Genomic DNA, 11,886 nt, shown 5'->3' on the forward strand with positions numbered 1-11,886 from the left:
TTTTTACACGGAGAGGAGTGGCTGCTTGGAACGTGCTGCCAGGTGTGGTAGTGGAGGCAGATAAGATAGTGGCATTTAAGAGGCTTTTGGATGGGAACATGGATATTCCAGGAAACCCTGTCCTCCTTTCCCCTCCCATCCCATTTCACCTATATCCCTTGCACTGGCTTCACATTTCACTCCTTATCTGTTCTCTACTTTTCTGACACCCTTTTATCTCGCCTTTGTTCACTCATCTGTCAATCAAATTCCTTCACTCATATGAAGAATTCCAACCCCAAACATCACCTATTCTTTTACTGCAGAGATGCTGCCTGATCCACTGAATTACTCCAGCATTTGGTGTCTATCCACCTATCACTTGCCACACTTTGTCCCACACCCACCTCTCTTTCAGCTTTCTCTTCTCCGGTTCTAATCTGAAGAAGGGTTCCGACCAGAAACATTGCTTATTCATTCCATCCACAAATGCTGCCTGGCCGATTGTTATTCCAGCACTTTGTGTGTGTTTTTTGTGAACCAGCATCTGCAATTCTTTGTTTCTCAGTTTCTTAATCTAAGTATCATAAAATGTCATAAACTCAGCTTTCCTAAGCCGTGCTATCAAGAGGGCAGTCATTCTGATGCCCAGGTCTGTCATGGAAAAGGAGTGTGCCAGCACTCACTATCTGGACACAACGCAAGAGAGCCTACTTAGGAATGCACCAGAAAGCATCTGTTGCCCATCGAACTGGCCCTGGTGTGAATCTGTGCCCAGGAGAGGAAATGAATGGACAAAGACAAAATAAATGCAGAAAGGTAGAGATTGAATGTAATCTGGAACAGGTATGCACTGCAAAATGGCCATCATACTATTGTCTGTCAAAACATAGGGGGTAAAAGTATACTTAAGACAGGGGTGTTTGCAAGGATTTAAATATAACTTCTTTCAGAGGGATATTTTTAGTAGTGATTATTTTACACATTCATGCATATGTGTGCATCATTAATATGCTGGGGTCAAGAAAAGAGCATTCACGTCGCGGCCCTGTTTCCACCAATCTTTCCACCACCAAGCACAAGAAGCGCAATTGTGTGCAGATGCCGAGAAGTCTGTTCAGCTCTGGCTGAACAATTTCTAATCGTGATGTGGACTGGATAAGAAGAGTAATATGTTTGATTTCTTTGGGGGTTGAAGAGTTGCTGCCTCACAGCACCAGAGACCCAGATTCAGTCCTAATCTTGGGTGATGTCTGTGTGGTGTTTACACGTTCTCCTTGTGATCATGTGGGTTTTATCCAGTTGCTCCGATTTCTTCCCACATCTCAAAGATGAGTGGGTTTGTAAGTTAGTTGGCCTCTGTAAATTGCCCATAGTGTGGAGGGAGTGGATGAGAAAGTGGGATAACATAGATCTAGTGTGAATGGGTGATCGATGGTCGGTGTGAACTTGATGGGCTGAAGGGCCTGTTTCCATTCTGTAACTCTACACTAAACTAAACTAAAACATCAAGTGTTGGAGCTACTGAAGAAGGGTCCCAACCTGAAATGTCGTCTGTCCAGTTCCCTTTACAGATGCTATCTGACCCCCCTGAATTCCTCCAGCACTTTGTATTTTGCTCAAGATTCCAGCATCTGCAGTCTCTTATGTCTCCTTAATGTGCCAAATGATATGCAATTCCCACTCTCTCACCTATACATAATCGTGCTCCAGTGTAAGGTTAAACTGATGATCTCAGATTAAACCAAGAATTTGGAGGAGTGATAATAAAGAGCCTGTATTCTAAATGGGCAAATAATGAGCAAATGAATTGTTATTCAGATCTAAGTTACTTTATTGTCAGGGTGCAAAGAAATTCCTTGTTCAGGTGAAGCTCACAGAATAAACAATATATATGGTAGTTATAGATACCACATGAAATACAACAAAAAAAGGTGCAAAGGTGCAAACACATCTGAAATTGTGCAAAAAGAAATGCTAAAGTGCAAAAGGGCAAAAACCAAATGAGCTAAATTTTAGGGTGAGAGCAGGGTTTAATAAAGGTGATTGACTCAAGAGTGGGAAAGAAGCTGTTTTTGATTGTGGATGTCCAGGCTTTCGATGTCCTGTATCTTTTCCCAGAAGGCATAAGAGAGAACAGGGAATGGCCAACTTGACAGGCATCCTTGGTGATACTTCCAGCCTTCATGTTGCAGGCCTGGTGTTCTAGCACCATGATGCAAGGTTCTTGATCTCTCATGTATTCCATCTCATTGTTGCTGTTGATCTGGCCAACGACGGTGGCATCAATAGTGAACTTAAAGATTGAGTCGGCGCTCTATTTGGCCACGGGCATGGGTGTACACGGAGTAGAGCAAGGAACTGAACACACAACCCTGAGGGGTACCAGATTTGAAGATCAGGGTGGAAGAAATGTTCTGACCAATTCTAACCAACTGAGTTACACCAGTCAAGAGGTATAGAAGTCAGTTGAAGACTGGAAGGCCAAGGTCCAGGATTTAAGTCTTAAATATAATCCTGTTTACAAATTGTTCTGGAAGGAAAAAAAAAGTAGTCGCAGATTTGTAAAGAGAATATTACCATGCTTAAGAAAAAGGATGTCTTGAAGGAGGGGTAAAGACGGAATCTTTGGAGTTAATAAACTGTGGTGGGAACATTGCATGCACACTACAATTTGTTAGCATTGTTGAACGTACACTACAAATCACCAATTTGAGAGAGACATGTAAAGGAACAAAGACACAGGGAGATTGCAGACGTGTAAAAACAAGAAGGTAGCTGTAACGAGGGACTTTAATTATTCTGCTCTAAACTGAAATAATGATAGCGTTCAGGGCAGAGAGAGTAATGAGTTTCTAAAATGCTTCAAGGATAATTTTCTCGGTCAGTATGCTTGTGGTCTAATGAGAACAGACTTTGTTAGATCTTGTTCTACAAAACGAGGTGGGTCAAATGTACCAAAGTCTTGCTGGAGGAACATCTGGGCGATAGTGATCACTACATCATCAGATTTTGGCTACCTCCAGAAAAGGAAAAGGACGTTCTCAATACAAATAATTAATTGGAGGAAGGCCAATTTAAATGGGATAAGAGTGGACCTTGTCCAAATGTTTTTAGGCAAAACAGTAACAGAACAATGGGTTGCTTTTAAGAAATAAACAGTTCAAATATAGTTGAAGCTTCACTTCAAGAGTGAGGCTCCAGTGCCAGAGTGATGCCGCATGCACGGTGGAAGAAGAGCACCTCATATACACGAGTAGTCTACAACCCATCATCATGAACATTGAATTCTCCAATTTCAAGTTAAATACCAACCTCTCTCCCACACCAGCTCTAGCTCCCTCCTTCTCTTCTACCCAGCTTCTCTATCCTTCCCCCATGCACACTTTCATTTCTACCTCCCCACCCAGTTCATTTTCCCTCCTCCAGCCATTCAACGCCAACCCCTCTTCAGGTCTCACATTTTTCTTCTGCTCCCCCCCCTTGGCTCTGCATCCCTCCCTCTGGTTCTAGATTTCACTCCCCACCTTCCTTTCTTATCAGATTCCACCATTTGAATTATTGTGTCTTCCCCACTTATCACATCCATCCTTGGTTACCATCGCCACCTTTCTTCCCCCAACCTGATTCATCTGCCTGTCAATCCCTCCTCATCTGGGTCCACCTTTCACTTGGCAGCTATTGCCCCACCCCTCCCCCAAACCTCTTACTACCAGCTTTCTCCCTTCTACATCAGTCTGAAGAAGGGTCCCTAACCCAAAACATCATCTGTCCATTCCTCCATAAATGCTGCCTAACCAGCTGAGTTCCTCCAACACTTTGGGTTTTGTTCAGGGATCTAGCATCTGCAGTTCCTCGTATCTGCTCTATACTATTAGTTTTTAATATATTGATAGTGTCTTAACAATTTCAACTGTTACTTTAGAAGTACTTCAGAAATATTATTTTCTCTCATGAAGAAAGATGCAAAGAACTTATGTTGTACCTTTACAGTGTTCTCAGCATCCATCTGCACATTCGTGCTTTTGTCCTTAATGGACCCCAATCCTCCATGTAATACGCTTTTACTATTTATCTTCTCGAAGACAAATGTTTGAATTTATGTTTGCAGCTAACCTATTTTCCATATTTTCACTTTGCCTCACTTATTTTAATTTTCAGTCTGATTGTTTTGTAAGGTACTAGAAAAATTGGCTGATCCTAAAATACTTGCCTCAGTAGGACCAGGTGGGATATATTCTAAGATTTTAAGGGAAGTATGGACACATCAGCTAGAATTTTTCAATGTTTGTTACTTCCAAGGGTGGTGCCAGAGATCGGGAGAACAGCAAAAGAAGGAATAAATATTATCCCTGCAAGTTCTGCCAGAACAGTTTAACATTGGTGGTGAGAAGGCTTTTTCTATCTGGAAGGGACAGGAACCTGAAAACTGTGACCACTAGGTTCAAGAACAGCTTCTTCCCAGCAACCATCAGACTCTTGAAAACTACACAAAACTAACCTCAGCAACTGTGATCTTCTATGTACTGTGTCTTTAGTTGCACTACACTTCAATGTTCACACTATTATGCTTACCTAGTATTACAGTTATTAATTTATTATGTACAGTGTTTGATTATTATATATTATTTGTGCATTATTGTGTTTGTGGGTCGGCGAAGCTGCAGCAAGTAAGAATTTTATTGTTTGGTTTTCAGTATATATGACAATTGAAGACTCTTAACTCTCTTGATTTATAGAAACATTGATCCGCTACTGGATTGAATAATTAAGGCAAGCCAGCATGGACTTGTTGATGGAATATCACGTTTAACCAATTAGATAGAATTATTTGCTCTTGTGACAGATAAAGTCACCAAGGGTAATGCATTCATTGAGGTGCATATGGATTTCCAGAAAGATTTTGATACAAGTCAAGTCAAGTCAAGTTTATTTGTCATATACATATACAAGATGTGCAGTGAAATGAAAGTGGCAACGCCTGCGGATTGTGCTAAACTACAAAACAGAATAGAAAGAAAATTTTTAACACAAAAAATAAATTAATACAGTAAAATAAATTAGTCCCTGGTGATATGAGAGTTAACAGTCCTGGTGGCCTGTGGGAAGAAACTCCGTCTCATCCTCTCTGTTTTCACAGCGTGACAGCGGAGGCGTTTGCCTGACCATAGCAGCTGGAACAGTCCGTTGCTGGGGTGGTAGGGGTCCCCCATAATGTTGCTGACTCTTGATCTGCACCTCCTGATGTATAGGTCCTGCAGGGGGGGCGAGTGTAGTTCCCATAGTGCATTCATCCGAACGCACTACTCTCCACAGAGTCTTCCTGTCCTGGGCAGAGCTGTTCCCAAACCAGATTGTGATGTTCAGTTAGCTAAGCAAGGGGCAACAGAGTGTTGTTGCCATTGATTGTTTCTGTTCACCACAGGAAGATGAACAATGAACAATGGAGTCCCCCAGAGATAGTATTGCAGTCATTGTTTTTGTTTTTGATCTAACCTGGACGGGGAGCAAACGGCAAGTTCTAAATTTGTCGATGACATAAAGCCTTGCAGTATTGTGAACTATAAAGGGGATAATAGCAATCGATTGCAATGGGATATAAACTCGCAGAATGGGCACATGGATGGCAGGTGAAGTTTAATGTTCAGAAATATGAGATGATGCATTTTGGTAGAAAGAAAGCAAAGAAGACAACGTAGAAGAAAAGATACTGTTCTGAAAGGGGTGCATGACCAGTAAGACCTGATGCTTTGAGTTCACAAGTGGTTGAAAGGGAGAGGGGGCAGGTTGAAAAAGCTGTTAATAAGGTATGCACAATTCCAGACTTTATCAATAGCGCCAAATCATATAAAAGAAGGAAAGTTAAGATGAACTTTTATAATACTCTGGTCTGGCCTCAGATTATGTTATCTAAGCAAGGAAGTACTTTGAGTAAAGAGAGAGTATCAGATTGATTCCTGGAATGAAGGATTTGTTCTGTGTACAGAGATTATGCATACAGAAACCCTTTAAAGTTTCAAACAGTGAGAAATAATCTCACTGAAACATGAACATTCTTACAGGACCAGAGAGGGCTGTTAAATCTGGCAATGTTGTGCATGGATTAAGGCACCACAGACTCAAAATTATGGGGTAACCTTCGAGGAGAGAGATGAGGAACTTTCTTAACAGAGACGGTAGTGAATTCAGTTCAGAAGTCTGTGGAGGCTCTGTTGCTAAGGATACTCAAGGAAGAGATTGACAGATCTTTTTAGATATTAGGCAGAATACCTAAATATCCAGAAAGGGACATGGGATTAGTGTGGGGAATAGATCAATGGAGTAGAAATGAGGAGCCAACTTGCCCACTCCCACATCTACTTCTTTTGTCATCCTTTTGATATTTTCCAGCATTTGATATTTTACTCTGGCAGTTTAATGGGCACTCTATCAAAGTATTCTGAACAGAACACAAATGTGACGTGGAAATTGGTCCTGTCAGGTAAACTGACAAATACAGAGATCTAGTTTACATAATTGAAAAATGCAACGGTCATTTTCAATTCTTGTACAGTTAACTTCATCTGGAAATCTGAAACAATGGAAAAGACTGGATTTTATTTTTGTTACTATGCAGCCTACTTCATTTGGAGACTTCACAAAGACAGAATCTGTATGTATAAAAATATCTACTCCAATTATACCAATTATATGTCATTGAGACAAAACGTGGGAAATTAGTCTCCTGCTTCAACCATCTTGTTAATTCTGTTGTGATGTAACCCATGACCCTGAAAAGATATTAGTAGAATGAAAGAATAATTACTCAATGAATATGATTAGTGTATACTATACATAAGGTACAGTGCCCTCCATAATGTTTGGGACAAAGACCCATCATTTATTTATTTGCCTCTGTACTCCACAATTTGAGATTTGTAATTGAAAAAGTCACATGTGGTTAAAGTACACATTGTCACATTTTAATAGAGGTCATTTTTATACATTTTGGTTTCACCATGTAGAAATTACACCAGTGTTTATACATAGTCCCCCCATTTCAGGGCACCATAATGTTTGGGACACGGCAATGTCATGTAAATGAAAGTAGTCATGTTTAGTATTTTGTTGCATATCCTTTGCATGCAATGACTGCTTGACGTCTGCGATTCATGGACATCACCAGTTGCTGGGTGTCTTCTCTGGTGATGCTCTGCCAGGCCTGTATTGCAGCCATTTTTAGCATGCTTGTTTTGGGGGCTAGTCCCCTTCAGTTTTCTCTTCAGCATATAAAAGGCATGCTCAATTGGGTTCCGATCGGGTGATTGACTTGATCACTCAAGAATTGACCATATTTATGCTTTGGAAAAACTCCTTTGTTTCTTTAGCAGTATGTTTGGGATCATTGTCTTGCTGTAGAATGAACCGCCAGCCAATGAGTTTTGAGACATTTGTTTGAACTTGAGCAGATAGGATGTGTCTATACACTTCATAATTCATTATGCTACTACCATCAACCGTGGTATCATTAATGAAGATAAGTGAGCCAGTACCTTCAGCAGCAACATATGCCCAGGCCATAAACCCCCCCCACCACCACCATGTTTCACAGATGACGTGGTGTGCTTTGGATCTTGGGCATTTCCTTCTCTCCTCCATACTTTGATCATGCCATCACTCTGATGCAAGTTAATCTTCGTCTCATCTGTCCACAAGCCCTTTTTCCAGAACTGTGGTCGCTCTTTTAAGTACATCTTGGCAAACTGTAACCAGGCCATCCTATTTTTTCATCTTGCAGTGTAGCCTCTGTATTTCTGCTCATGAAGTCTTCTGTGGACAGTGGTCATTGAAAAATCCACACCTGACTCCTGAAGAGTGTTTCTGATCTGTCAGAAAGGTGTTTGGGGATTTATCTTTATAATAGAGAGAATTCTTCTGTCATCCGCTGTGGAGGTCTTCCTTGGCCTGCCAGTCCCTTTGCGATTAGTAAGCTCACCAGTGCTCTCTTTCTTCTTAATGATGTTCCAAACAGTTGATTTTGGTAAGCCTAAGGTTTGGCTCATGTCTCTAACAGTTTTATTCTTGTTTCTCAGTCTCATAATGGCTTCTTTGACTTTCATTGGCACAACTTTGGTCCTCATGTTGATAAACAGCAATAAAAGTTTCCAAAGTTGATGGAAAGACTGGAGGAACGGCAAGGTGCTGACAGCTCTCTTATACCTGCATTAAAGAGGCAATTAAACACACCTGAGCAATTACAAACACCTGTGAAGCCATGTGTCCCAAACATTATGGTGCCCTGAAATGGGGGGACTATGTATAAACACAACTGTAATTTCTACATGGTGAAACCAAAATGTATACTTAAAAAACCCTTTAATAAAATCTGACAATGTGCACTTTAACCAAATGTGATTTTTTTTCTATTACAAATCTCAAATTATGGAGTACAGAGGCAAATAAATAAATGATGGGTCTTTGTCCCAAACATTATGGAGGGCACTGTATAAATTTCACTGAGTATAATAAAAACTGCATTATGTAATACCACCCCCGCCCCTTCCTTCTACAGTCAGTCTGAAGAAGGGTCCAAAACCAAAATGTTATCTATCCATGTTCTCCAGAGATGCTGCCTGACCAGCTAAGTTCCCCCAGCACTTTGTGTCTTTTTTTGAAGCTTAGAGAGCTTGTCTTCCAGAGAAAGGAACCTGCCTTCCTAACCTGGTCTGGCCCATCCCTGAAGTCTCAACTAGCCACCCTCTTTAGAAGCAATTAAGGATGCACGTTGCTGTGTCCACCTCCCAAGAATGAATAAATAAAAATAAAATACTGCCTTTCGGAAAGTCTAAATACAGTTAAAGAAATAAATATATTTTACAATGAGCACAACAGCTGATTTTAGCAACAATCCACATTCTAAACTGAATACAATCAATACTGATTTACTGTGAGTGCCAGGGGATTTTTTTGGGAGGGGGAGGGGGAACAGTGGGGAAAGATGCAAGGGTGGGCCTCTGTTTGACCCTACACTCCATCCTAATATATCGTGTATCATACGTGTTTAACGTGCTTCTCCAAAAGAGGACAAATTTAAATCCCTTCACATGTTCCCGCTGCGTGCATTTAAATATTACCCTCAATCCCATAAACATTGATTCCCGCTTTGCAATATATACAATATATGTTGCATTAAACATTACACAGAGTGCAACCAATGTTGATTTACACTGTGTGCAAGGGATATTAATTAATATTTTACAATGTGTGCAATAAGCACAATAAGCACTCGAGCGCCGATAACACTGAATGCAATAAATGGTGATTTACACTTTACAACGTGTGCAAAGATTAAATTGCACTGATTGCAATAAATGCCGATTTTTACATTGAATGCAATAAACATTGCACATTACGATGTGTACAAATTAACTAAACTCATTCCAGCATTTTGTGCCTGAGATGCTGCCTGACCCGTTGGGTTACCCCAGCATTTTGTGATACATTCGATTTGTACCAGCATCTGCAGTTATTTTCCTACATAAACTGCGTGCAGTTACGTTGTGTATAATGATCACATCAAACGTGATCCTATATTTCACATTTCATTGAATGCAATAAATGCAGCACAATAACTAAGTATTGAAATATCTAATCTGATAGGGTAGGATAAATACCGTACATATAATAATCCTACATCTCAGCAGGTACTTAGAGTGAATATGTGACCACAACTTGTAATAACGCAGAAACAGCAATTTTCACCGTGTTGCTATTTCGGAACTTTTCGAGTTTCTTAAACTGAATATAAAAAAATATAACTGAATATAAAAAAATATAAATGTCCGCATATTTCACTGGCGAATGAAAATTGTATTGTTAGGAATTTAAGCGTTTAAAACGTTACTATTCAAATAATAGCTTCTTTCAAAATGGAAGGTGTCGCTTATCGATTTTTCCAATGAAAATGTATTCTATTTTCTAATTAAATTTCCCACTGTTCTCTCTTAATTGCTAGCTGCAAGTGTTGGCCAGATTTAAACTACAACTTGACCTTTAATTCTGCAAACAAATTCAATCCAGGCCAAGTCTTCAAAATATATTCCTATTTCGAGGGCATCCGATACTCTCAAAGACGGCTGACTAAATATTTCCCAACAAATCTGGATTCGGATGAAAAGGAAGCATTGAAGTTAATTAATTCTTTCAAAAACGTTTAATTTCAGCAAAGAAATATTTTGTTTTCAGTTGATATAAAGAGGTGTAATTAATATTTGAGACTAAACAGACCATGTAACATTCGTTCAAATGACTTTGATCGCGAATTCAAGAGTCGAGACCGTTTAATTGTAGTATGTATCGACGACAGCACAATGACATTCTTACTTGCAACCGCCCAACAGGCCTGTAAACAGTACATAGAGATAATATATAACAAACAATAAAATCAGTAAATTAATAACCACAATACTAATGCAAAAAAAACCAGAAGAAAACCCAAAGGACTTTCAATAAAGAATCTGTGAACCGTAGAGACAGGAACAAACGATGAAAATCTATGTGGTTAGGACTGTTTGTTAATCTGAAATGGAGGTTGGCATCCCGACTAAGAATCAATTATTGGACATTTAATTGAAACAAAACGAAACTTTAAATTATATGAAAATATCTCATGTTATTTCTGAAATACTACATTGTTGTTTCTGAAATTTATTGGATACATTAAATATGATTAAGACAATAAATATTTAACTACATGTACAATGTAATTTCCTGTTTCGTACGCATGTGAAATGTACAAAAATAAAGAGAATATACAGAGGAATGATTGTTTCCAGCAAGGGACGTAACCAGAAACGAATGAGAGAAAAAAGCATTAGGTTTGAAAATGATCAGAGACAAGAAATAGATCAGCTGTTTTAAAACGCAATGAAATCGGAGGATCCTTTTAAATTTTACTCATTATTTTATAGGGTTTTATTTGTAAAGAAGAACGCAGTTAAACTGCAATAACTGATATTTTCTATTATATGTTTGTCAAACAGGCAATAAACACAAATGCGTTCGTCAAATGCAACCTAATTTCTGTCTGCACAAGTTGCGTTCTCTTTAGATCGATTAGCAATCTTTACCAGAGGGTTTTTTTTAAATGCTGCTGCACGTGGGATTGTATTTACATTTTTTTGTCGCCGTTGTCCAACATACTGCATTCAAAACGATTGCAATTTATTTTTTTCAAACAAGCTTAATGCAAAATATTTTCTTGCATTTGTTTCTTTAAGCATTTCAATTTTCCATCACATGAGCGGAGAAATTGGAATCCAACATCACAAACTTTTGTTGCAACTGTCACATCAAAATGCAGAAGCGCAGAAGTGAACAATTTGTCAGGCTGTTTGATCGTATGCTTTATGTATCCAATTTCGCGTGTTATTCGAGTCAATTAGCATCGCCTTTGTATTGAGTGGGGAACCCACATGAATCGCCAAGGAAAGAGATCCATCCACCAGGAGACCGCGAACAATCCCCGAGCGATGACCCGATAATCTGTATTTCCAAAAACTATCTCAGGGGTAAAATGGTCAAATTTGGTAACAAGCCCCGCCTCTCTTTTATTTTTGTTTGCATATAAAATGCTAAAATTATATTAAGATACTACATTAATTTGTTCCACGCAGTTCCATTAATTATGCGGAGCCCCAAGTCACAATTTTATTTTAACTTTTGTTTAACATCCATTTTTAAAGCAATCTCCCTTTTCACTATCGTGGTTCGCACATTTCTGATTTGTTTGAAAGAAAACAGTTATGTGCTTAAAAAGATCCCCAATTATTTTTAAACGCCAAAGTTCTAAGGCTGTGTGAGCTTTTCCAACGCTAACACCACACATACATCTATCTCTTCTTGCAATGAATGGCATGTTTTTCTCAA

The sequence above is a fragment of the Rhinoraja longicauda genome, chromosome 22, assembly GCF_053455715.1.
Source record: "Rhinoraja longicauda isolate Sanriku21f chromosome 22, sRhiLon1.1, whole genome shotgun sequence".
NCBI classification, from domain to species: domain Eukaryota; kingdom Metazoa; phylum Chordata; class Chondrichthyes; order Rajiformes; family Arhynchobatidae; genus Rhinoraja; species Rhinoraja longicauda.